Source organism: Pseudophryne corroboree, chromosome 5 (assembly GCF_028390025.1).
Source record: "Pseudophryne corroboree isolate aPseCor3 chromosome 5, aPseCor3.hap2, whole genome shotgun sequence".
In the NCBI taxonomy this organism is placed as follows: domain Eukaryota; kingdom Metazoa; phylum Chordata; class Amphibia; order Anura; family Myobatrachidae; genus Pseudophryne; species Pseudophryne corroboree.
Genome location: NC_086448.1, coordinates 692,490,311 through 692,516,785, shown reverse-complemented (window position 1 = coordinate 692,516,785; position 26,475 = coordinate 692,490,311). Strand labels below are relative to the sequence as shown.

The 26,475-nt window shown below is 46.6% G+C and overlaps 1 protein-coding gene across 4 annotated transcripts in view; it reads right to left on the bottom strand.

Annotated features, from left to right (window-relative positions):
- The window catches only part of TRIM55 (tripartite motif containing 55), a 313,681-nt gene that overhangs the window by 138,339 nt on the left and 148,867 nt on the right, over positions 1-26,475 (bottom strand). The gene's annotated exons all lie outside the window — the stretch shown is intronic.

Here is a 26,475-nt window from a genome sequence, read left to right as displayed (position 1 = left end):
TTGGAGCTGGTCCGCAGTTACGGGACTGGGGCCCTCATGGCTAAGATTGATGTTGAGTCCGCTTTTCGGTTGCTGCCGTTACATCCGGACTCATTCCGTTTTATGGGTTTTCGGATTGGAGCGGAGTATTTAATCGACAAATGTTTGCCGATGGGATGTTCCGTTTCATGCTCGTTTTTCGAACGGTTTAGCACATTTCTATATTGGTGCGTGGAGTCTTCGTCAGGGGGTCACGGGGTCGCCCATTACCTCGATGACTTCCTGTGTGCGGGTCCGGCAAATTCACCGCGGTGCGGCGACTTGCTTTTCAGCATCCGAGCTCTGTTTTTCCACTTCGGCGTTCCCGTGGCCGAGGATAAAACAGAGGGACCGGCCTCCTGTCTGTCATTTTTGGGGATTGAGATTGACACGGTGGCGGGATCGTGTCGACTGCCTCGGGACAAGGTAGTGAAGCTCCGCGACGCTATTTGCCGGTTCGAGGGGTCGCGTAAAGTCACACTGCGGCAGGCGCAGTCCTTGCTGGGCATGTTGAACTTTGCTTGTCGGGTAATCCCGATGGGCAGGGTTTTCTGCCGGAAGCTAGAAAGGGCGACTGCGGGGTGTGCCAGACCACACCATTTCGTGCGCCTGTCCTCCGAGATTAAGAGGGATTTGGCCGTATGGGCCTCATTCCTGGAGGATTTCAACGGGGTGTGTATATGGCAGGCCCCAACGATCGACAGCGCTAGGTTGCAGCTGTTCACCGACGCAGCGGGTGCCTCTGGATTCGGTTGCTATCTAGAGGGATCTTGGTGCGCGGCCTCGTGGCCGGCGGAATGGCATCGCGAGGGTTTAACTAAGGACCTTTTGCTTCTTGAGCTTTTCCCCATTATGGTGGCGCTGGAGGTCTGGGGCGATCGGCTGGCTCATCGCAGCATCTTGTTTAGATGTGACAATCTGGGCGTGGTGCATGCGATAAATAACCAGAGGGCGAAGTCGCTGGTGGTTCTGAGGGTGCTGGGACAGTTGCTATTGACATGCCTACGTAGGAACATGTGGTTCCGCGCGCAGCATGTGCCTGGTCTGGAGAACGGAATTGCCGACGCATTGTCACGAGGGCAGTGGGAAAGGTTTTGTTTGTTGGCACCCGAGGCCGACGAGCATGGTTTTCATTGTCCCGGTTATGTCTGGCAGGTGATCGGGCCGGACTGGAGGGTCTGGCGTTGCGGTCAGTCGCGCCAACCACACTGAAGGCCTACGGGCAAGCTTGGAGCGAGTGGGAGGAGTTTGTTCGAGGACGAAATCAACAAGGTAAGAGCGGGCATCGGATGATGCTTTCTTTTATTTGGCAGCTGTACGTTTCGGGTAGGTCCAGAGCGGTGGTATCCCGGTACTTGGCTGGTATTTCGTTTTTCAGCAAAATCAAGGGCGTCCCTGACGTGACGAAAAGTGGGATTCTGCTGAAGGCGATGAAAGGATGGGCGCGCGTCGCGCCGACGCCGCCTGACAAGAGGCGGCCCATTGATGCGGCCTTGCTGCCGGCTGTCATCAGGGCAGTTGGAGGTATCGCGTCGTCCACGTTTGAGTCGCTGTTGTTCAGTTTGGCGTTCTCAATGACTTACCACGGGGCCTTTAGGGTTTCGGAATTGGTAGCGCCTTCCAAGCGAGCAGATTCTCGCATGCTTGTTGGGGACGTGGTGGTGGGTGAGAGGTCCTTGCTATGCAGATTGCGTCGCTCTAAGACGGACCAAGTGGGGAGAGGTCGATGGGTCACCTTGGTTCCGGCACTTGAGGAGAGCATTTGCCCAGTAAGGTTGGCAGAGCAATATGAGGCAGTACGGCCCGACGGTCGGGGGTCATGGCTGCTGCATTATGACGGGCTGCCGGTGACGAAATATCAATTTCGTTGGATGCTGGGTCGCTGTCTGGCGAGCTTGGGCCTTCCACCCGCTGCTTTCGGGACACATTCCTTCCGCATAGGGGCTGCGACGTCGGCTGCGGCGGCGGGATTTTCCATGGCTGAAATCCAGGCAGTGGGGCGATGGAAGTCGTCAAGTTACAGACGATATATTCGCCCCGTTGCATGAGAGGTTGGCTTGCACGTGGTTTTTTGTTTAATTATAGTTGTTATAATCATGTTGTTACAGTTCAGTACGTTCTTGTGTTGTGCGTTTGTTTGTCTTCCCGTTTTATCCTACTCAGGGATTAGCCACTCGCCGTTGCTGGCATGAGCCGGCAGCGGGGGTCTGGAGTTCTTTTGCGATTTTTTGCCTGACTTGACGGACTGAATTCTAATCCACAATTTGGCTGATCAGTTCTAATCAAAGTCCCTCAGCAGGTTTTTACGCTTTCACCTCCAGCTGAGTTCTTACATGTTTCCCCCCCCCCCACCACCCCGTTTAATTTCTTATTTTAATTTGATTTTCCCATTGTGTGTTTATGTTCCGCTTAAAATTGGCTAGAAGCTTGTGCAGCTCGGCTAGGCCGTGACTTCTGCAATAAACGAAAACTCAATTTTTTCTTTTGGCAGATCCTTCAGGTTACTGCATTTAATAAACAATGATATAGATAATTAGTAACCAATTTTACCCCCTTTCCTCCTCTTCAGGTTGGTTTGAAGATGACTTGGCTATTTGGGTGGTTGGCCACTCTTATGTGTATTGGGCCGCCAGGTTTTTGGCCTCGGAGGGGGCTCAGATGTTTCCTAGGGCTCAGGGAGTTCGTTGGCTTGGTTGGCGGGGGATGATGTGGAAAGATCTGAGGAGTAGACTAGTCAGTCAGGCCAGCGAGCATGGAGTCCCTAGGGTGTTGGTTGTCCATCTAGGTGGCAACGACCTGGGGAAGAGGACATCTTTGGAGCTGCGGTGGGCCATGATACAGGATCTGGCCAGTGTGGCCGCAGCATGGACCAATTGTGTCTTGGTGTTCTCCTTGATGGTGCCAAGGTTGAGTTGGCGAGGTGTGGCGGATGGTCGCCGGATTGATGAGGCCAGACAGAAGGTGAATGGGGCGGTGGCGAAGTGGGTGTTGTCCCATGGAGGCAAAGTAGTTCGCCACCCTAGGATTCGGTTCAGAGACAGTCACCTTTTTCGGCCTGATGGTGTGCATCTATCCAATGAGGGGATGATGTTTTTCCTGGAGGATCTGTGTCTAGTGTTGCAGGCGTTAGGGTGAGGTTATGGTGGCGGTGCGAAGACTCTGGGGAAGAGTCTTTCGCTGTTGGCGGAAAAGAACGGCAGTTTGTAGTTGTATGGTAAGCTGTAGTGATTTACAGTTTGGTATGGTTTAGGTGCACTCACCTCCATCGACTTTTTGGCCGCTCGACCACCCGTCCGGGGGCAGCGGCAGGGCACCCATCAGGGTGGGTAGTCACTGTGGGGGTTGAGTTGGGCACCTATTACCGATTTGATAGTTTGTAGTTAAATTAGGATGGTTTTGAATTTTAACATTTTAAGGTTAGCGTCAGTTTAATAGAGCCGTTCTTTTTTCTGCCACCATATGCCGGCTGAATCGGCATCTTAACAAAGTTTTCATTTACAGGTTTGCTATGGTTAGGGTCAAATAAATAACTAGCAATTTTTCTGCCAAATTCAAGTCTCCGTGTCTTTATTTCTTGGTATTAGAGGTAATGAATGCTTTACTTTGAATGAAGGGGTCCACCAAATATCACTAGGATGTTTAATATATGTTAATAATGAACTAAAAATATGAACCATACAGTCGTATTGCATTAGTCTTAATGTGTCTTTAAAAGCATCAAAGTAATAATCTTTGCTTAGTACTGAAGCCATATGTAACCGAAACTACCATTGTAATGTATCCAAGAAACAATGTCAAATGTATAATGGAAACAACGATCAGTACAGCTAGATATATTCATGACTAGCATACCTTCATGATAATATCTTTTTTAGGGAATTCATTTTAGCAACTCAAAAGGCATAGGACAGGAAAATCAATAATGTTTGTAAATGCATGTTGGATTATGACTTTTTGCAAGTTAATCAATAATGAAATGTTTAAGTGTGCCATGTTTTACTGTAGATTTTATACGGATTAGAAGGGTAAAGCACTGCACAAAGAAGACACTTGATACTGTAGATCAAGTAATTGGTCAATACTGGCCAAAAGTTTAGAACGGTATCGGTAAACAATCCTGATGGAGGGATGCCGGCTGTCATAATACCGACATCGGCATCCCGATGGTCACGATCCCAACAGGGGTGGGATAAGTATTCTACCTGCCACCCTAACCCACCCTAACCCTCCCTAACCCTCCCTAACCGCAGCCTAATTCTAAACTCCCCCTTAGTGCCTAACCATAACCTTCCCCCTTAGTGCCTAACCATAGCCTTCCCCCTTAGTGCCTAACCATAACCTCCCCCCTTAGTGCCTAACCCTAACCTCCCCCTAAGTGCCTAATCTCCCCCGTTAGTGCCTAACCCTAACCTCCCCCTTAGTGTCTAATCCTAACCTTCCCTCTTAGTGTCTAACCCTAACCTCCCCCTTAGTTCTTAACCCTAACCTCCCCCCTTAGTGCCTAACCCTAACCTCCCCCTTAGTGTCTAATCCTAACTTTCCCCCTTAGTGCCTAACCCTAACCTCCCCCCTTAGTGCCCAACCCTAACCTCCCCCTTAGCGTCTAATCCTTACTTTCCCCCTTACTGCCTAACCCTAAACCTAACCCCCTCTTCCTGCAGCCTAACCCTATCCCTTCTCCCTTAGTGCATAAATCTAACCCCCTCGGTGGTGCCTAACCCCCCCCCCCCCCCCGCAGCCTAACCCTAATCTCCCCTCCCCCCACCGCCTAACCCTAAACAACAAAACGGATGACACCTAAACCTAACCCCCTCCCTCCCCTCAAACAGCCGAATCCTAAGCCTCTCGGCTATACTTACCTTCGGGATCTTGGATGTTGGTACTCCAACGTCAGTATCCTGTCCTGATCAGGATTCCGGCATCAGTGTTCTGACAGCCAATGGGATTCCATCGTCGGTATTTCGAATGGTGGGATCCCGACAGCCGGGATCTTGAATGTATGCCTTTAGAACAATTCCCCATTTTCACAGATTTTGCAGCAATTTTCTACATTTTATGTCTCAATGTACTCTGAAATGAATGCATAGAACTAATAAACAATTACATATTAAAAAAGAAATAATAGAATCATTTTATTTTGTTATAGGAGTTCATTTATTAAGCCACTGTTTCCTGGCTTGTTTAAGCCCGAAATGTAAAAAAACATGGGGTACTTAGAAAATAAACTCCACACACCCTTTCGCCTATTTAATGGCATAGAAAACTCGGTATCCGTTTGGCAGGTCGACCCTACTTAGGTCGACAGTAACTAGGTCGACCACTATTGGTTGACATTGACATGGTTGACATGGACAAATGGTCGATATGTGAAAATGGTCGACACAGGACAGCTCTACACATAAAAAGGTCTACATGGCTTTTTTTTTTTTTAAATATATATATATATATATATATATATATATTTTTTTTTTTTACGTATTCATACTTTACCATCCACATGGCCTACGATTGGGAATAGTAACCTGTGCAGAGTGCAGCTGTAGCGGAACGAGGCACCTTGCACGCAGCATGGCGAGCGAAGCGAGCTATGCAAGGGGATGCGGTACACTTATTGGGGTTCCTGGTCATGTTACAGAAAAAAATGTCACCAAAAACAGTTAAAAAATGAATGTCGATCTTTTCATGTGTTGACCTGTCCCGTGTCGATCATTTTCATGTGGCGACTATTTGTCCATGTCGACTATGTCAATGTCAACCAATAGTGGTCGACCTAATGAATATCAACCTTAACATGGTCGTCCATTCATACCAGAACCAGAAAACCCTGTGTGATGAACCAAAGATTTACATTTCTTTTTAATCCTGACCCCTTCCTCCTGACCCCGGTTTGTCATTGCTGTGTAGTCATATCATGCAGCCCACCAAGAACCTTTACAATCTGGTGGACCATTATGCAATAGATAGTACCTATCCTTGTTTATCATTGCTTATTTCCCTATAGATTGTAAGCCTGCGAGCAGGGCCTTCCTACCTCTATGACTGTTTGTTATTATCCAGTTTTATTTTATCATTGTTGTTTCCAATTGTAAAACCCAATGGAAATTGCTGCACTATATAAGAAACTGTTAATAAATATACACACAGTGCGATTTTCCCTGCGATATGGACCATATAGTACATATCGCAGGAAAATATAGTGCATATCGCACTACATGTATACAGCTTGCGATGCCAGTGAGCGATCCCGCGGGATCGGCATTGCAAGAAAAAATAGACTGTGGAGGCAGCCCAACATTGACTATATCGTTGGTGCCGGGATCCAGTTACATTGCATAATCAATGTCGGGTGCTATGCACATCGCACCGTGTATACGCATCTTAAGTTAATGCACGGGAATAACATAATGCTTCTGATAAAAAGAATCACATACACAAACAAACAAAATAAATCAACAAGATGGATCTCTAGTTTCTGTCCTGCTGTCAAACATTACAATTCTATACTCATGATCCTGGCTTCCTAAGAAGAAGCCTATAGGATAGGACATCAATGTGCACCAGATTCAGCATTAGTGCAGTAAGTCTGTGGTTGGAACTGTAGATCGTGAGAGAAGGCTATTTCCTTGTACAGTACAAATGTCCCTCGTTTTTCTTTCATGAGTACAGAAAAAAATTCAAGGATTGAGATAAGGCAACTAATGTGAGGAGGTGATAATGACACCATATTATGCTCTGTGGCTCAATTGGTGAAACTAGCTGAAAGGTGACAAAGGCTATTTCTCTACAGGTAGTAATGATCCAAATTCAGCCTTGGCCATTACATATACTAAGCGGGATACTGTATACTATTAGCTGTGACATTGCAGAGCTAGAGAGTCATTATCTTGTGAAGTAGAAATGTCCAAAGTCCTATATGAATGAAGAGCTGACGTAAATACTGAACTGTCTTATAGGCTTTATCTATGTCTGCAGATAAGGAATTATGGGGCAGATGTAGGACGCTGCAGGCTCCATCCGTTATTTGTGCAGCCCCGCTCCACGGATCATGGTGAAGCGGGTCCAGATAACAGCAGCATTAATGTATCTGCTCTGTCGTTGTGGGAGAGCGATAAATCACCTGTCTGGTGATCTGCGCCCTCCCACTTTCAGCACTCCTGATCGGAGTAGGAGATAGCCATGGGCAGGCGCCGTCAGTACTTTTCCCAGCGGCCCCTGCAGATGCTTGGAAAAAAAAATCTTTATTGTTTTTTAAGCACAATCTATGGCTTTGGGGGCCGACAGCAAGGGACAGTGCTGTGCGTCTGGCAATGACAGCTACAGCTGTCAAAATCGAGAGTCAGTGCCACTGACCATTCATACATTTACCGGCACTCGGCGCCCTTTCTTGCAGAAAGGAGTGCCAGTCATCACTGGGGCGCCCTAGTCATTTCAACAACTTTATCTCCACATTAATTCAAGGGGGAAAAGCTGTATAAGCACATAACGTGCTCTGATACCACTAAACCCCATAACACTAAATAATACATCAACCACTATGTTCCCTGGGATATATATAAAATACAGATAATAAATATTCTCATTCCTAAAAATGAGTTGTGCTTTCACAGTACAGTTACCAGATTCATAAATTTGAGATGACACATAAAATTCCCCAAGGTGCTCAGTATTAAATACAGCATAAGTGTCAGTGACATAGGTGTCACATATACACGTGTCATTTAAAGGGCTAGCCCTTAGGTCTCTTTCTTAGAGTTTAAAATGTCAATAGATTATTCTTTAATGGTACTATAGGATGCCATAACCTATAAAATGTCATGTGATATTTCTATTTCAGGTAGCCAAAGATGATACTTCATAGTCAATCATAAATAGCAAAGTATAGATTGTGTTACCTTTCCAACCTATTGTTATATATATATATATATATATATATATATATATATATATATATATAATTAATCATGATATTTTATACATATAGGGGCATATTCAATTACAAGTGAAATATTGAAAAACCTACACGCTGCAGGTTTTTTTTTACATCATCAAGATTTTTTCTAATCAATTGAAGGAGAGATAATCAGTCACAGTAACTTATACAGTTTTTTCTTATAGCTTCAGAGCAAGTCCAATTTCTCCCCAAATTGTTATCTTAAGGAAAAATTGGCAGGATTTTAGGACACCAGGTCACCCCCCACCTCCACCCCACCTTATAACTAAGTAGACAATTGGAAGTTTTCAATTAGCCAGAGTGGTTCAATAATTAGACAGCAGAGCAGCACAGGTGTGTGGAATGCATGCTGGCCAGGCACTGCCCTGCTGCTGCGGCTGGCTGCGCCAACGGATTTACCTGTTGTCTGGCAATGGAAGTAAGGAACGAGCATGAGCCCATCCCTAGGATGGCTTTGCAGGACTGAGACAGTAACATCCAGCTTTCAAGGGGGCAGCAGTTGGAGACAGACAGGCGCTCGCACTCACACAGGGGGGGATCTGATATGCAGGTGACTGGGGCAAGGGGATGAGCCCATCAAGCCCATGGTCCAGGCTCTGGTGAAAAACCAGCACCAAAACCAGATAATTCACCATCGATAACATCCTGCAGCTGGAGTTTGGATGGAGGAAGGAAGGCGCCCCCCCAGCATGATGAGGTCTTCCTGGGCAGCAGCGGTACAGTGGCTTGCTCTGGGGCAGAGCGAACAGTTTTTCTCTCACCTGAGGGTAAATACTCGCTGCATTTGCATGTAGCCCACAAATGCTAGCTTCATTTTCTCTGACGTCCTAGTGGATGCTGGGTACTCCGTAAGGACCATGGGGAATAGACGGGCTCCGCAGGAGACTGGGCACTCTAAAGAAAAGATTAGGTACTATATCTGGTGTGCACTGGCTCCTCCCTCTATGCCCCTCCTCCAGACCTCAGTTAGAATCTGTGCCCGGCCAGAGCTGGATGCACTCTAGGGGCTCTCCTGAGCTTCCTAGAAAGAAAAGTATTTGTTAGGTTTTTTATTTTCAGTGAGATCTGCTGGCAACAGACTCACTGCTACGTGGGACTTAGGGGAGAGAAGCAAACCTACCTGCTTGCAGCTAGCTTGTGCTTCTAGGCTACTGGACACCATTAGCTCCAAAGGGATCGAACACAGGGCCCGACCTCGATCGTCCGTTCCCGGAGCCGCGCCGCCGTCCCCCTTGCAGAGCCAGAAGACGGAAGAAACCGGAGGAAATCGGCGGCTGAAGACTTCGGTCTTCATTAAGGTAGCGCACAGCACTGCAGCTGTGCGCCATTGCTCCCTATGCACACCACACACTCCGGTCACTGATGGGTGCAGGGCGCTGGGGGGGGGGGGGGGGCGCACTGGGCAGCAATTAGAGTACCTTACATGGCTAATTGACACATAATACAGCTTTTAAGCTGTATATGTGCATAATCCCCCGCCATTATACAGATAAAAAAGCGGGAGAAGTCCGCCGAGAAGGGGGCGGGGCTATCTTCCTCAGCACACCGGCGCCATTTTCTCTTCACAGCTCCGCTGGAAAACAGCTCCCCAGGCTCTCCCCTGCAGTTTCCAGACATCAAGGGTAAAAAAGAGAGGGGGGGCACTAAATTTAGGCGCAAAACTATATATAAAAGCAGCTATAGGGAAAATCGCTTTTGTTAGTGTAAATCCCTGATTATATAGCGCTGTGGTGTGTGCTGGCATACTCTCTCTCTGTCTCCCCAAAGGACTTTGTGGGGTCCTGTCCTCAGTCAGAGCATTCCCTGTGTGTGTGTGCGGTGTGTCGGTACGGCTGTGTCGACATGTTTGATGAGGACGCTTACGTGGAGGCGGAGCAGGTGCCGATAAGTGTGATGTCGCCCCACCTGAGTGGATGGATATGTGGAAGGTATTAACCGACAGTGTCAACTCCTTACATAAAAGGTTAGATGACGCAGCTTTGGGACAGCCGGCATCTCAGCCCGCGCCTGCCCAGGCATCTCAGAGGCCGACAGGGGCTCAAAAACGCCCGCTACCTCAGATGGCAGACACAGATGTCGACACGGAGTCTGACTCCAGTGTCGACGAGGATGAGACAAATATACAATCCACTAGGGCCATCCGATGCATGATTACGGCAATGAAAACTGTGTTGCACATTTCTGACATTAACCCGGTTACCACAAAAAAGGGTATTATGTTTGGGGAGAAAAAGCAGCCAGTGACTTTTCCCCCATCTGATGAGTTAAATGAATTGTGTGAAGAAGCGTGGGGTTCCCCAGATAAGAAACTAGTAATTTCTAAGCGGTTACTAATGGCGTACCCTTTCCCGCCAACGGATAGGTTACGCTGGGAGACATCCCCTAAGGTGGACAAGGCGCTCACACGCTTATCAAAAAAGGTGGCACTGCCTTCTCAGGATACGGCCGCCTTAAAGGAGCCTGCAGATAGAAAGCAGGAGGCTATCCTGAAGTCTGTGTATACACTAGTGATGGCCGTTTTGAGAACCGAGTAAAACCGAGTAAAACCGAGTAAAACCGAATCCGCTCATCACTAGTATACACACTCAGGTACTATACTGAGACCTGCTATTGCTTCAGCATGGATATGTAGTGCTCTTGCAGCGTGGTCTGATTCCCTGTCTGATAACATTGATTCCCTTGACAGGGACACTATATTGCTAACCAGAGAGCATATTAAAGACGTAGTCTTATATATGAGAGATGCACAGAGGGACATTTGCCTGCTGGCATCTAGAATTAATGCAATGTCCATTTCTGCCAGGAGAGTATTATGGACTCGGCAGTGGACAGGTGATGCTGATTCTAAAAGGCACATGGAAATTTTGCCTTATAAGGGTGAGGAATTGTTTGGGGACGGTCTTTCGGACCTCGTATCCACAGCAACAGCTGGGAAGTCGACTTTTTTACCTCAGGTTCCCTCACAACCTAAGAAAGCACCGTATTATCAAGTAAAGTCCTTTCGGCCTCAGAAAGGCAAGCGGGTTAGAGGCGCGTCCTTTCTGCCCAGAGGCAGGGGTAGAGGGAAAAAGCTGCCAGTTCCCAAGAACAAAAATCCTCCCCTGCTTCCACTAAGTCCACCGCATGAGGCTGGGGCTCCACATGTGGAGCCAGGTGCGGTGGGGGCCCGTCTCCGGAACTTCAGCGACCAGTGGGTTCGCTCACAGGTGGATCTCTGGGTTCTACAAGTGGTATCTCAGGGATACAAGCTGGAGTTCGAGACGTCTCCCCCTCGCCGTTACCTCAAATCAGCCTTGCCAGCTACTCCCCAGGACAGGGAGGTAGTACTGGCGGCAATTCACAAGCTGTACCTCCAGCAGGTGATAATCAAAGTTCCCCTCCTTCAACAGGGACGGGGTTACTGTTCCACAATGTTTGTGGTACCGAAACCAGACGGTTCGGTGAGACCCATTCTAAATTTGAAATCCTTGAACACTTATATAAGGAAGTTCAAGTTCAAAATGGAATCGCTCAGGGCGGTTATTGCAAGCCTGGAAGAGGGGGATTACATGGTATCACTGGACATCAAGGATGCTTACCTACATGTCCCCATTTACCCACCTCACCAGGTGTACCTCCATTTTGTGGTACAGGACTGCCATTACCAATTCCAGACGTTGCCGTTTGGTCTGTCCACGGCACCGAGGGTATTTACCAAAGTAATGGCCGAAATGATGATACTCCTTCGGAAGAAGGGAGTTATAATTATCCCGTACTTGGACGATCTCCTTATAAAGGCGAGGTCCAGGGAGCAGTTGTTGGTCGGAGTAGCACTATCTCAGGAAGTGCTACAACAGCACGTCTGGATTCTGAATATCCCAAAGTCGCAGCTGGTTCCTACGACGCTTCTGCTGTTCCTGGGTATGATTCTGGACACAGAACAGAAGAAGGTGTTTCTCCTGGAGGAGAAGGCCAAGGAGTTGTCATCTCTGGTCAGAGACCTCCTAAAACCACAACAGGTGTCGGTGCATCACTGCACGCGAGTCCTGGGAAAGATGGTAGCTTCTTACGAGGCAATTCCATTCGGCAGGTTCCATGCAAGGATCTTTCAGTGGGATCTGTTAGACAAGTGGTCCGGATCGCATCTTCAGATGCATCGGCTGATCACCCTGTCCCCGAGGGCCAGGGTGTCTCTGCTGTGGTGGCTGCAGAGTGCTCATCTTCTCGAAGGCCGCAGATTCGGCATACAGGACTGGGTCCTGGTGACCACGGATGCAAGCCTCCGAGGTTGGGGGGCAGTCACTCAGGGAAGAAACTTCCAGGGACTATGGTCGAGTCAGGAGGCTTCCCTACACATAAATATTCTGGAACTAAGGGCCATTTACAATGCCCTAAGTCAGGCAAAACCCCTGCTTCAAAACCAGCCGGTGCTGATTCAGTCAGACAACATCACGGCGGTCGCCCATGTAAACCGACAGGGCGGCACAAGAAGCAGGATGGCGATGGCACATGCCACAAGGATTCCCGATGGGCGGAAAATCACGTGATAGCACTGTCAGCAGTGTTCATTCCGGGAGTGGACAACTGGGAAGCAGACTTCCTCAGCAGGCACGACCTCCACCCGGGAGAGTGGGGACTTCATCCAGAAGTCTTCCAGCTGATTGTAAATCATTGGGAAAGGCCACAGGTGGACATGATGGCGTCCCGCCTCAACAAAAAGCTAAAAAGATATTGCGCCAGGTCAAGGGACCCTCAGGCGATAGCTATGGACGCTCTAGTGACACCGTGGGTGTACCAGTCGGTTTATGTGTTCCCTCCTCTTCCTCTCATACCAAAGGTACTGAGGATAATAAGAAAGAGAGGAATAAGAACTATGCTCATCGTTCCGGATTGGCCAAGAAGGACTTGGTACCCGGAACTACAAGAAATGATCTCAGAGGACCCTTGGCCTCTGCCTCTCAGACAGGACCTGTTACAGCAGGGGCCCTGTCTGTTCCAGGACTTACCGCGGCTGCGTTTGACGGCATGGCGGTTGAACGCCGGATCCTGATGGAAAAGGGCATTCCGGTTGAAGTCATTCCTACGCTGATAAAAGCTAGGAAGGATGTGACAGCAAAACATTATCACCGCATATGGCGAAAATATGTTGCTTGGTGTGAGGCTATGAAGGCCCCAACAGAAGAATTTCAGCTGGGTCGATTTCTGCACTTCCTACAGTCAGGAGTGACTATGGGCCTAAAATTGGGATTCATAAAAGTCCAGATTTCGGCCCTGTCTATTTTCTTTCAAAAAGAACTGGCTTCACTGCCTGAAGTTCAGACGTTTGTCAAGGGAGTGCTGCATATTCAGCCCCCTTTTGTGCCTCCAGTGGCACCTTGGGATCTCAACGTTGTGTTGGATTTCCTAAAATCACATTGGTTTGAGCCACTTCAGACCGTGGAGCTAAAATATCTCACGTGGAAAGTGGTCATGCTATTGGCCTTAGCTTCGGCTAGGCGTGTGTCAGAATTGGCGGCTTTGTCATGTAAAAGCCCCTATCTGATCTTCCATATGGACAGGGCAGAATTGAGGACTCGTCCCCAATTTCTCCCTAAGGTGGTATCAGCGTTTTCATTTGAACCAACCTATTGTGGTGCCTGCGGCTACTCGGGACTTGGAGTATTCCAAGTTGCTGGACGTAGTCCGGGCCCTGAAAATCTATGTTTCCAGGACGGCTAGGGTCAGAAAAACTGACTCGCTGTTTATCCTGCATGCACCCAATAAGCAGACTGTTGCTCGCTGGATCTGTAGCACGATTCAGCATGCTCATTCTGCGGCTGGACTGCCGCATCCTAAATCAGTAAAAGCTCATTCCACGAGGAAGGTGGGCTCTTCTTGGGCGGCTGCCCGAGGGGTCTCGGCTTTACAACTTTGCCGAGCTGCTACCTGGTCGGGATCAAACACGTTTGCAAAATTCTACAAGTTTGATACCCTGGCTGAGGAGGACCTTGAGTTTGCTCATTCGGTGCTGCAGAGTCATCCGCACTCTCCCGCCCGTTTGGGAGCTTTGGTATAATCCCCATGGTCCTTACGGAGTACCCAGCATCCACTAGGACGTCAGAGAAAATAAGAATTTACTCACCGGTAATTCTATTTCTCGTAGTCCGTAGTGGATGCTGGGAGCCCGTCCCAAGTGCGGACTTCTGCAATACTTGTATATAGTTATTGCTTAACTATAGGGTTATTGTTCTGAGCCATCTGTTGAATGAGGCTCAGCTGTTGTTCATACTGTTAACTGGGTATAGTTATCACAAGTTGTACGGTGTGATTAGTGTGGCTGGTATGAGTCTTACCCTGGATTCCAAATCCTTTCCTAGTAATGTCAGCTCTTCCGTGTCACGATCCAGGTAATTCCTTATCAGTATTTACCTTCCAAATGTCTCCTGAGACTGTCCCAGGGTTCCAAGCTTGGATTCCATCTGCACTGTCTGTGTGCAGGACGCTGCATCTCATTGTCTCTAATCTCCTTTCTGTGATTCTGGCAGCATCAGGGTTAAGTTTCACATGCAAGTTACAAACAATCTTTCCCTCCAAAAGCTAACATGGGCGCAGCCATGTTTTCCTAATCACGTGATACCTTTCAGCCTATCAGCTGCACTCTGCTCTCAGCCTGATTACCCAGCAGCTGCACTCTGGTCTCTGGTTAATCAGCCAGCCAATCCCTGTTTCCCAGCTGGTATAAATATCTTGTTTCTGGGGTGGAAAGATGTCAGTGCTTCAATTGTCTTCAGTGATCCCAGTGTGTAGTCCTCCCATGGACTTTCTTTGCAGTACAGCCTGACTCTGCAGTGTCTCATCATTGCATCCTGTGACTGGCAGTTACCGACACCAGCTTCCAGCAGTGCTCTGCCCTGCCAGTAACCATCGGTGTTCCACCATCGATCTCCAGTAACCATCGGTGTTCCGCCATCGATCCCAAGTCACCATCGGTGTTCCGTCATCGATCCCTAGTCACATCGGTGTTCCGTCATCGATCCCAAGTCTCCATCGGTGTTCCGCCATCGATCCCCAGTAACCATCGGTGTTCCGCCATCGATCCCAAAGTAACCATCGGTGTTCCGCCATCGATTCCAAATCACCATCGGTGTTCCATCATCGATCCCAAGTATTTCCCTGAACTGTGTTTCCTATTACCAGTACCAAGTCACAAGTATTCCTCTGAACTGAGTTTCAATAAAACCTTTGAACTTTCCTTCGTTGTCTTGGTCACGCCTTCGGGCATTTGTTCTAAAGGTACCCTGTATGTCCAAGAACCCTGTACTGCCTCCCAGGTACACATATACCTCAGCCCCTACAACTGAGGCTTCCCCCTGGTCAGCATCAGCCCTCAGTTGTGACAGTAAGCACTGACCTAATGGATCCGTCCGGAGACCAGGTCCAAGCAACCAGGCCGATGCAAGAACTTGCAGCCTGCCTTGAACGTCAGGAGACTGCACAGGGCCATGTGATTCGCTGTCTCCAGGACCTCCCCTCTCGGCTGGATGGAATACAAGTAACCCTCCGTGGTTCAGGGGCGTCCAGTGTGCCGACTGCAGTACCTTTGGTGGTATCCCCACCCACCTTTCCTGTTTCTGCTCCTTGTCTCCATTTACCGACACCTGCCAAGTTTGATGGTTCCCCAAAAGCCTGTCGGGGTTTCCTAAAGCAGTGTGAGATATATTTTGAGTTACAACCTGGCAGTTTCCCAACTGACCGCACCAAGGTTGCTTACATCATCTCCCTCCTCAGTAGCTCCGCCCTCGATTGGGTATCACCTCTATGGGAGAAGTCTGATGCCCTGCTCTCTTCATATGCAGACTTCGTGGCAACCTTCAGGTGCATCTTTGACGAACCAGGTCGTGTGACCTCTGCCTCCTCTGATATCCTCAGGCTACGTCAGGGGACACGAACAGTCGGTAAATATCTGGTACAGTACCAGATCCTAGCGTCCGAACTTTCCTGGAATGATGACGCTCTTTACTCAGCCCAAGATGGGGCGTCTGTGTCTACAGCCCAAGATGGGGCGTCTGTGTCTACTGCCCAAGAAGGGGCGTCTGTGTCTACAGCCCAAGAAGGGGCGTCTGTGTCTACAGCCCAAGAAGGGGCGTCTGTGTCTACAACCCCAGGAGGGGTATCCAATGTTCAAGCTCTAGTAGGGGCATATGAGTCTTCTCAAAAAGGAGTTTCTGATCTGTCAACCCCAGGAGGGGTGCTGGAGAAAACAACCCTGAGAGAGGTGTCTGATTCGTCAACCCCAGGAGGGGTCACCAAAGTTTCAGCCCCAAGGGAAGTATCCAGAGCCAAGTTCCCAGATGGAAATTTTTGTGCTACAGATGCAGTTATGAACTCCTGTTTGCCGTCTTCAGAGAGCACCACCCTGTTGGCATCCAGCATGGACCATGTCCAGGATGGTCTAACTGAACACTCAGATACCACTCATTCCGGTTCTAATCGGATTCAGACTCCTTCAGTTCCAGCTGATTCGAATGTCAATCCAAAGACTCCTCCGGTCCCAGCCGGTTCAAGCTTTTCTGGACCCAATCCGGTTCCATCCGTAGGTCCAAAGACTACTTCAGTTCCAGCTGATTCAACGGTCTCCAAACTCAATCCTGTCCTATCCGTCGGCCCAAAGTCTCCGCCGGTCTCAGCCGGTTCAAGTTTGTCTGGACTCAATCTGGTCTTGCCCATAGGTCCAGTACAGTCTCATCTGGTTCCAGCCAGTTCAAGTTCATCAGGATTCAATCTAGATCCTTCCGTTTGTTCAGGTAAAGAATTTATAAGAAGTGTCCTGGGGCCACTCCTAAAGGAGGGGGTGCTGTCACGATCCAGGTAATTCCTTATCAGTATTTACCTTCCAAATGTCTCCTGAGACTGTCCCAGTGTTCCAAGCTTGGATTCCATCTGCACTGTCTGTGTGCAGGACGCTGCATCTCATTGTCTCTAATCTCCTTTCTGTGATTCTGGCAGCATCAGGGTTAAGTTTCACATGCAAGTTACAAACAATCTTTCCCTCCAAAAGCTAACATGGGCGCAGCCATGTTTTCCTAATCACGTGATACCTTTCAGCCTATCAGCTGCACTCTGCTCTCAGCCTGATTACCCAGCAGCTGCACTCTGGTCTCTGGTTAATCAGCCAGCCAATCCCTGTTTCCCAGCTGGTATAAATATCTTGTTTCTGGGGTGGAAAGATGTCAGTGCTTCAATTGTCTTCAATGATCCCAGTGTGCAGTCCTCCCATGGACTTTCTCTGCAGTACAGCCTGACTCTGCAGTGTCTCATCATTGCATCCTGTGACTGGCAGTTACCGACACCAGCTTCCAGCAGTGCTCTGCCCTGCCAGTAACCATCAGTGTTCCACCATCGATCTCCAGTGACCATCGGTGTTCCGCCATCGATCCCAAGTCACCATCGGTGTTCCGTCATCGATCCCTAGTCACATCGGTGTTCCGTCATCGATCCCAAGTCTCCATCGGTGTTCCGCCATCAATCCCCAGTAACCATCGGTGTTCCGCCATCGATCCCAAAGTAACCATCGGTGTTCCGCCATCGATTCCAAATCACCATCGGTGTTCCGTCATCGATCCCAAGTATTTCCCTGAACTGTGTTTCCTATTAACAGTACCAAGTCACAAGTATTCCTCTGAACTGAGTTTCAATAAAACCTTTGAACTTTCCTTCGTTGTCTTGGTCACGCCTTCGGGCATTTGTTCTAAAGGTACCCTGTATGTCCAAGAACCCTGTACTGCCTCCCAGGTACACATATACCTCAACCCCTACAACTGAGGCTTCCCCCTGGTCAGCATCAGCCCTCAGTTGTGACATTCCGGGCACAGTTTCCCTAACTGAGGTCTGGAGGAGGGGCATAGAGGGAGGAGCCAGTGCACACCAGATATAGTACCTAATCTTTTCTTTAGAGTGCCCAGTCTCCTGCGGAGCCCGTCTATTCCCCATGGTCCTTACGGAGTACCCAGCATCCACTACGGACTACGAGAAATAGAATTACCGGTGAGTAAATTCTTATTTTTACACTGCATGTTAGATTTTAGTTTAAACATACCCCACCAAAATCTAACTCTCACTGCACATGTTACATCTGCCCCACCTGCAGTGCAACATGGTTTTACCCAGTTGCTTGCATTTTTGCTTTACTTACAACAAAGGTACTCAAACTCAAGGTCCAGGTTTTAGGTATATCCATGGCTCAGGAGAGATGGTTAAATTCAATTGACTGAGGTGCCTGTGGCCAAGCATGGATACATTTAAAACCTGGACCATTGGAGTGCCTTGAGCACCACATTGGAGAACCTCTGACTTACACACATGATTCAGGCCCTATGTACGTGAATTTCCCTGTCTATATATTATGAGTTTTTTTCAGTATTAAGACAGATTCCACCACATCTCTCTGTGTCCTCAGACAGTTTCTTGTACTTATTTTCTGCGTGATGTTTGATATGAAGAAGCAATAAATAATTTCCAGTAATTTGGCAAGATTAATAGGATTAACCTGCCAATAGCAAACCTTGCAGATACCTTCCATCTGTGACTCTGCTTTCTGTACAGCAAACAAAACATGTTCTGGAAAAGCATCAATATAAAAAAGAAAAATATATCACAAAGTAATAAGTGTACTTACTAAATCCATGTAGTATCTTTGTGTAGTTGTCACATGAATATATTTAGTAGATTACCTTATTGTTTATTGATATAATAACGCAGTAAAGGGTTTAGGGGGTAATTCAGACCTGATTGCTCGCTAGCGTTTTCTGCAGCACTGCGATCAGGTCAGTACTGCGCATGCGTATGCAACGCAATGCGCAGGCGCGTCGCACAGGTATAAAGCGGATCGTTGCTGAGTGATGGGTTTTACGAAGAATCCATTCGCACAGCTGATCGCAAGGAGATTGACAGGAAGAAGGCGTTTGTGGGTGGCAACGGGCCGTTTTCTGGGAGTGGTTGGAAAAACGCAGGCGTGTCCAAGCATTTGCAGGGGAAGTTCCTGACGTCAATTCCGGTCCTGAACTGGCTGAAGTGATCGCAGTGGCTGAGTAAGTCATGGGCAACTCAGAAACTGCACAAAGTTTATTTGTACTGCTCGGCTGCACATGCGTTCGCACACTTACACAGCTAAAATACACTCCCCTGTAGGCGGCGACTATCTGATCGCAGCGCTGCAAAAAACTGCTAGCCAGCGATCAGGTCTGAATTACCCCCTTAGTACACGTGCTTGTGGAGATGAGAGCTGGAGCAGGTCTCGGGGGCTCCACAAAACGCATTAAATTGAGTCCCCATGACCAGTCTTGTATAAAAAACTTTTAGATTGTAAATAATTAATCAGTTGAGATGTATCCATACTGGAGAAAAATGTTTTAACTGAAATCAGGATTAGGCTGTATGTTGGGAACGCGACAAAATCACCTTGAAGGCAGTTACACATGATGGCCATAATCATGTAACGTCTAGAAAATTCATTAGATTTTACTGAATAGTGGATAAATATTTTGTTTCTCCAACAGAAAAAGTTCATTATTTTATGCTGTGCATATACTACATATACGTTTGCATACCTCCCAACATCTGCAGCTGCTAAAGAGGGACTCCCTCGCACGGTGGAGCCACGTGCGACCCAAAAGGGGTGTGACCTATTGAAAAAAGGGACTGGGAGAGCCATGATCGTGAGCCACGCCCTCCATTCAGCGGGCATGGCCAGCACTCTGTGAACTGCCATCATGCCCCCAGTCCCTCTGTCTCCAGTGAATAGATGCTGTGAGCATGCACACAGCGTCTATTCACCTCTGCAGATCAGCGAGTGACTGGAGACTCTCAACTGCCCCCCCCCCCCCACCGCAGGACACTGCGGCCCACAGGTGGGACAGTTCCCCAAAAAATGGGACAGTTGGGAGGTATGCATTTGTTAATGGGACAACTATTTCCTTGATGAATGTATTAATTACTATATATGTACTAATAGAGGGACCCAGCATATGCTGGGTCACTATTGCTGGGAGAAATAAAGAAGACTCCTGTCTGGGGGCACTATTGACTTCTAATGAAAGAGGAGATGTTACCAAAATGCACTTAATGTGTTTATAACATACAATAATGCTTACACTTTAAATATCATTATGTATAACTGTGCGTATGCAATGACTCTGTGAAAATAAATGACTTACAAATTTCTGATCAATAAAGCCCTTCTATATGCATACACACTGGTTGTGGTGAATTATATATTTGCAGACTAAACACGGTATAACAACATCGGCATCCCGAGAGGTGGAACGCCGGCAGCGGAGTGAGCGCAGCAAAGCCCCTTGCAGGCTCGGTGGCGACAGGCTCTGTTTTCCTACTATGGGTGTCGCGAACACCCATAGAGGGGGAATCCCCTACTGTACATCGCCGAGATACCGACGGCTGTCTGGTAACCGAGTTGGGATCCCGGCGTCAGTACATCGCCGAGGTCCCGACGAGCGGTATACTGACTGCATACCGGTTCCAGCTATCCTTCAATTCTGTGCTTAGACCTATATAGATAACTCTATTAAGTAAATGTCATGTATGCTGTCTTTTTGTCACAGACTGTGGGCCTGCTTCACTACCGTTTGCAAATGTGAGTTTGCACGCAGTGAGTGATTATTGGCAAACTGTGCATGCGCCAGAGCCGTAACTACATGTGTGCCAGGTGTGCCTGGCACACAGCGCAGTCTCTCTGGGGGACGCAACGGCCAGCATTCCATGTCAGCGGCTTGTAATAAGTCAAATTGACTCATTACAAGCCACCTGTGCTGTGTGCGCTGGTGGAGAAGAAGAGAGGAACAGCTCCGGGGGCAGGGGAGGAGGAGGAGGGAGGGGGACTGGAGCCGCAGCAGCGCTATGTAATTGGTAGCGGCGCTGCTGCAGCTGTCCCTCTCCTTCCGCATTGGCTGGCTGGTGCTGCTGTGAATGCTGGGATGTGCTTCCCTCATCCCAGCATTCACAGCGGCGCCAGCCAGCCAATGCGGAAGGAGAGGGACAGCTGCAGCGGTGCCACCACCAATTACACTGCGCTGCTGCACCTCCTCCTCCTTCTCCCCTGCCCGGGATCTGCCTGACTGCATGCACCGAGGAGCCTGACTGCATGAGCCAGCGGGGAGAGATGGTATCTATCTATCTATCTATCTATCTATCTATCTATCTATCTATCTCTCTATCTATTCTGTCTGCCGTAATGTGTAAAAAGGGGACGCTGTCTGCTGTACTGTGTAAAAAAGGGCACGCTGTCTGCCGTACTGTGTAAAAAAGGGACGCTGTCTGCCGTACTGTGTAAAAAGGGGACCCTGTCTGCCGTACTGGGTAAAAAGGGACGCTGTCTGCCGTACTGTGTACAAAGGGGGACCCTCTGCCGTAATGTGTAAAAGGGGCTCTACCTGGTGTAGTGGCGCTACTGTGCGGCGTAATTTGAATAATGGAGACTACTGTGCATGGTAGTATGAATTGGTATTATTTTGTGGCCACACCCCTTCCCCATGAAGCCATGCCCCTATATTTTGGTTATGGGATACTCAACCTGTATATATAACATGCATATTAACACTTAGGCAAGTGCTTTCACAAAAGCATATACTGTATATAGGCTCATTTATCAATGAGTGATAAATTTCACTGCAAGTGATAAATTGCATCAGCCAATCAGCTCCTAACTGTTATGTTTCAAACACAGCCTGTGACATGGAAGTTAGGAGCAGATTGGCTGGTGCAATTTATCACTCACAGTGAAATGTATCACTCATTGATAAATGAGCCCCATAATCTGGTAATAAAATTAAATGCCAATATTTTTGCAGACAACCTCTATATGTGTCCACACAATTGTTTTCTCTGCTGACAAAAATAAATAAGCAGCATTTCTTATAGTCCACATAGGTTTTTTCTCTCATAAGCAGATATAATAAAAAACAACATTCATTTTCATTCATAGCCCAGTTGTTTTAATGTCATTTCCATAGCCATGGGTCAGCTCAGATAAGCACAAATATAAATGCAATAGTCATGTAGAATAAGAATCCGCTCCTCTGTTCTCAAGAGTGGGAAAATCTAAAATCTAATAAGTTTGCTGTATATGGAAAACAGGCCAGCATAGCTGGATCTTTCTTTTAGTGCTCTTTTTACATCAGGAGCAGAAGAAGCAAGTGTAGCTCCTAATGGGAGTGTTGTGTATGAGGAACAGATCAGCGTATCTGGATCTCTCTGGGGTCTATTTACTAAGCCTTGGATGGAGATAAAGTCGCTGGAGATAAAGTACCAGCTAATTGGCCCCTAACCGCTATGCCACATGCTGTGTTTGAAAAATGACAGTTAGGAGCTGATTGGCTGGTACTTTAGGGAAAATGTGGTAAAAACCCTCTTTTCGGGGGTTTTACAGCATTTTCATATGTACTAACCCCCGGCCGCCGGGTTTTCGACGCCGAGGGTATCGACATCTTTTTATGGCGATACCCTACAGAATACTGCAAAGAAAGAGAAAAAACAACAACCTAGGTTGGAAGGGTGCTCATTAGACATCAATAGTGATTATAAACGATTTAAAAACAGGTCTGAGTTCTACTCCATTAAATCAAAAGGGGCTAGTATAGAAAGTTTTTACAAAACAACATTAGATGAATTTAAAAAGCTTTGTGCAGATAATACTAAAATCACAAAGAAAAAGTAGAATTTGAATAAATGGGAAAAGAAAGCATTGTATAAATTGACTAAATACACCTCTATTGTCATTAAAACTGCGGACATGGGGGGAGGGTTAATAATACAGGATAGCACTGATTATATAATGGAGGCAAATAGGCAGTTGGGAAATACAAACTACCGAGAGATCCAACTGAGAGTTATCTGTCGGAACTACATAATCTTTTATTTAAAGCAATGAATGATAATATTATCACAAAAGAAGAATTCTGTTTTCTTTTCTGTTCACACCCTACAGTCCCCATTTATTATCATCTTCCCAAAATCCACAAATCCCTCACTTCACCCGCGGGTCACCCTATTATTTCTGGTATTAACTCCCTCACGTCCAATTTGTCTTTTTATGTTGATTCTTTTCTTCAGCCACGTGTGTCTTCCATGAGGTCACACATCAAGGACACCACCCTCTTTCTTAATATGATTAAGGACTTGGAATGAAAAAAATCGTATGCATTCCTTACATTAGATGTACAAAATTTGTATTCTAATATTCCCCATGATCTGGGAGTACGTGCAATTGCGAATCGACTGTCAGCTGATGGTGACCTCGGGGAAGATCACAGACAATTTATTTTGGAGTCCATTTTGTTTATTTTAAAACACAATTTTTTATTTTATTTACAGGTGATGGGTATGGCCATGGGGACCAGGTTCACACCGAGCTACACAAACCTCTACATGGGGGAGGTCAAAGACCAACTCGTGTGGGGGGGGAGGGTTTTGCGTGCACCTGGTCCTCTATGGCTGTTATATTGATGACTTATTTTTCATTTGGGATAGGGATAGCACGTCCGCCTCTTCTTTTGTCACTTACCTTAATCAGAATTCCTACAATCTGACATTTACTCATTCATGTAATTCGTCTTGCATTAATTTTTGGGATGTCTCTGCAGTAGTTAAAGATAATAAGATCTCTACTTGTAACTACACAAAAGACACAGGTACCAATGCATATTTGCATTTCAATAGTGTGCATTACCTACCCTGGAAAAAAAAGTATCCCAAACAGCCAATTACTTTGCTTGAGAAGGAACTGTTCAGATATAATTTCATTTGAAAAACAGGCAGAAGTCATGGTTGATTTCTTTTAAGCTAGAGGTTATCCTAGCTATTTAGTACAAAAAGCACTAAAAGAGGTGAAAAGTATAGAAAGAGAACTTCTGAATCCATCTAAGAACACTACAAATAAAATAAGTAAGAAGAACAATCTTGATAACGATGTATCTTTTATCTCAACATATAATAGTTGCCACTCTGATATTAGAGAAATCGTATACAGGAATTATAATATTCTGAAACAAGACAATTTATTCTTCAATACCCTTCCCAAGGAACCATGATTTATTTTTAATAGGAGTAAGTCCTTTAAAAATGTACTAGCACCTAGTTATCTCAAGAGTATTGAAGAACATCGAAGTACCACACCTCAAAAAAAAACAAATGGGCTCACACAACAAAGTACAAAAACAAAAGGATTTTTTAAGTGTGGAAAGAATAGATGTTTAACTTGTAATTACACAGCAGACCGCACGTTAAGGGCAATTATCGATAGCAGAGAGAAATCTTATGGGATAAAGAATTACATAAATTGCGATACCTCATATGTAATTTATATGTTAGTCTTTGGGTGCAACTTAAAATATATTGGGAGGACTATGGCCCTCATTCCGAGTTGTTCGCTCGTTCTTTTTCATCGCATCGCAGTGAAAATCCGCTTAGTACGCATGCGCAAAGTTGCACTGCGACTGCGCCAAGCAACTTTACTATGAAGAAAGTATTTTTACTCACGGCTTTTTCTTCGCTCCGGCGATCGTAATGTGATTGACAGGAATTCGGTGTTACTGGGCGGAAACACGGCGTTTTAGGGGCGTGTGGATGAAAACGCTACCGTTTCCGGAAAAAACGCAGGAGTGGCTGGAGAAACGGTGGGAGTGCCTGGGCGAACGCTGGGTGTGTTTGTGACGTCAACCAGGAACGACAAGCACTGAACTGATCGCACAGGCAGAGTAAGTCTGGAGCTACTCTGAAACTGCTAAGTAGTTAGTAATCGCAATATTGCGCATACATCGGTCGCAATTTTAAGAAGCTAAGATTCACTCCCAGTAGGCGGCGGCTTAGCGTGTGTAACTCTGCTAAATTCGCCTTGCGACCGATCAACTCGGAATGAGGGCCTATATGTCCCCTTAAATGAGATTTCTCGAACACCGTAGAAATATATTGGAAAAAATCCAAACACATAGTGTGTCCAAGCATTATGAAGATCATCATAACGGAAATCCTAGATGCTTGAAAGAGCTAGGTTTGGATTTATTCCAAAAACAACATGAGGGGGGGGACCGGTTCAAGAAACTCTGTAAACAAGAGGTGTTTTGGATGCTTAAAATGAACAGTATATTCCCTGCAGGCTTGAATGAGTCAGTAGAATTTAATTGTGCTTTATAAGGGGTGGTCTTCAGTATGCCGGCTGTCGGGATCCCGGCGCACAGTATACCGGTGCCGGAATCCCGACAGCCGGCATACCGACACTTATTCTCCCTCGTGGGGGTCCAAGACCCCCCTGGAGGGAGAATAAAATAGCCTCGTGGCGAGTGCAGCGAGCCCGCAAGGGGCTTATTTGCGCTCGCCACACTGTTGGTAAGCCGGCGGTCGGGCTCCCGGAGCCGGTATGCTGGTCGCCGGGAGCCCGACCGCCGGCATACCATACTACACCCCTTTATAAGATAGGGTCAATGATGACAGCTCTCCTCTTCTGTATTGCAGTATGTAAGTGAGCTATTCCACCTAATTGAGTCTTGGCTGGAGGTTTTCTAGAACTGATATATATATATATATATATATATATATATATATGTATATATATCTTACATTTATGAGCATCATTTATGTAGCCAAATTAAAAATACACAGTTTTAGAAAGTGCACTCCTTTAAGGACCATTTCTGGTTTTTATGCAAAAATTTGAATGTATATGTGTAATTATGTTAGGGAGTAATTTATATTTATTATTTATATAAGGCTAAAACAACCAATTTAACTAACATCAGATTGAGATTCCATGGGATTTTGAATTATGCCAGCGTGAAATAGTTATAAATGTTTTCCCAATTATAGTAAAAAATACAGTAATCATGCAGTAATATGTTTAATCACATGATTAAATGTGCGATCCATTGTCCGGAAGTAAAAGCTGTAGGATGTCACGGGATATGGTGCTTATGTAACGTAATTTCATCTGACCTTCCGGAACTGATGGGGCGCAGTCCGGACCCTGTGGAACGCGAATTGCGGGTCACGCATAGGAAGTTGCGCGACCCCACTTGCGTCAGGTGACTGGAAGTAAAGGCCTAAGGCGGTCATGTGACCGGAACAGTAAATTTATTAAGGCTGTATGTCTAATATAGGAGACCATCGGATGCGGTTCACGCACCGGAACTTATGTGATCCAGCATGCGTTCTAGCACCCGCAGTCCGGATATGTCAAAAATGTTATGCAATATATTGCCTTTAGAATGTTAAAATGTAAGAAATCACTAACTCATTTGCCTCTGAGTCTAATCACAATATCTATCTATCTATCTATCTATCTATCTATCTATCTATCTATCTATCTATCTATCTATCTACATATATATATATATATATATATATAAAGATGAGTTTCAATTGTTTTGCTCATTATTTTAATGTAATGGATGGATTGTCTCATCATGTGTGTGCAGTGAAGCAATTAATTCAGGTATAAACACACTGTCAGTTTGGATCACAAGTCACCTTTGAAAAAGCAGCAG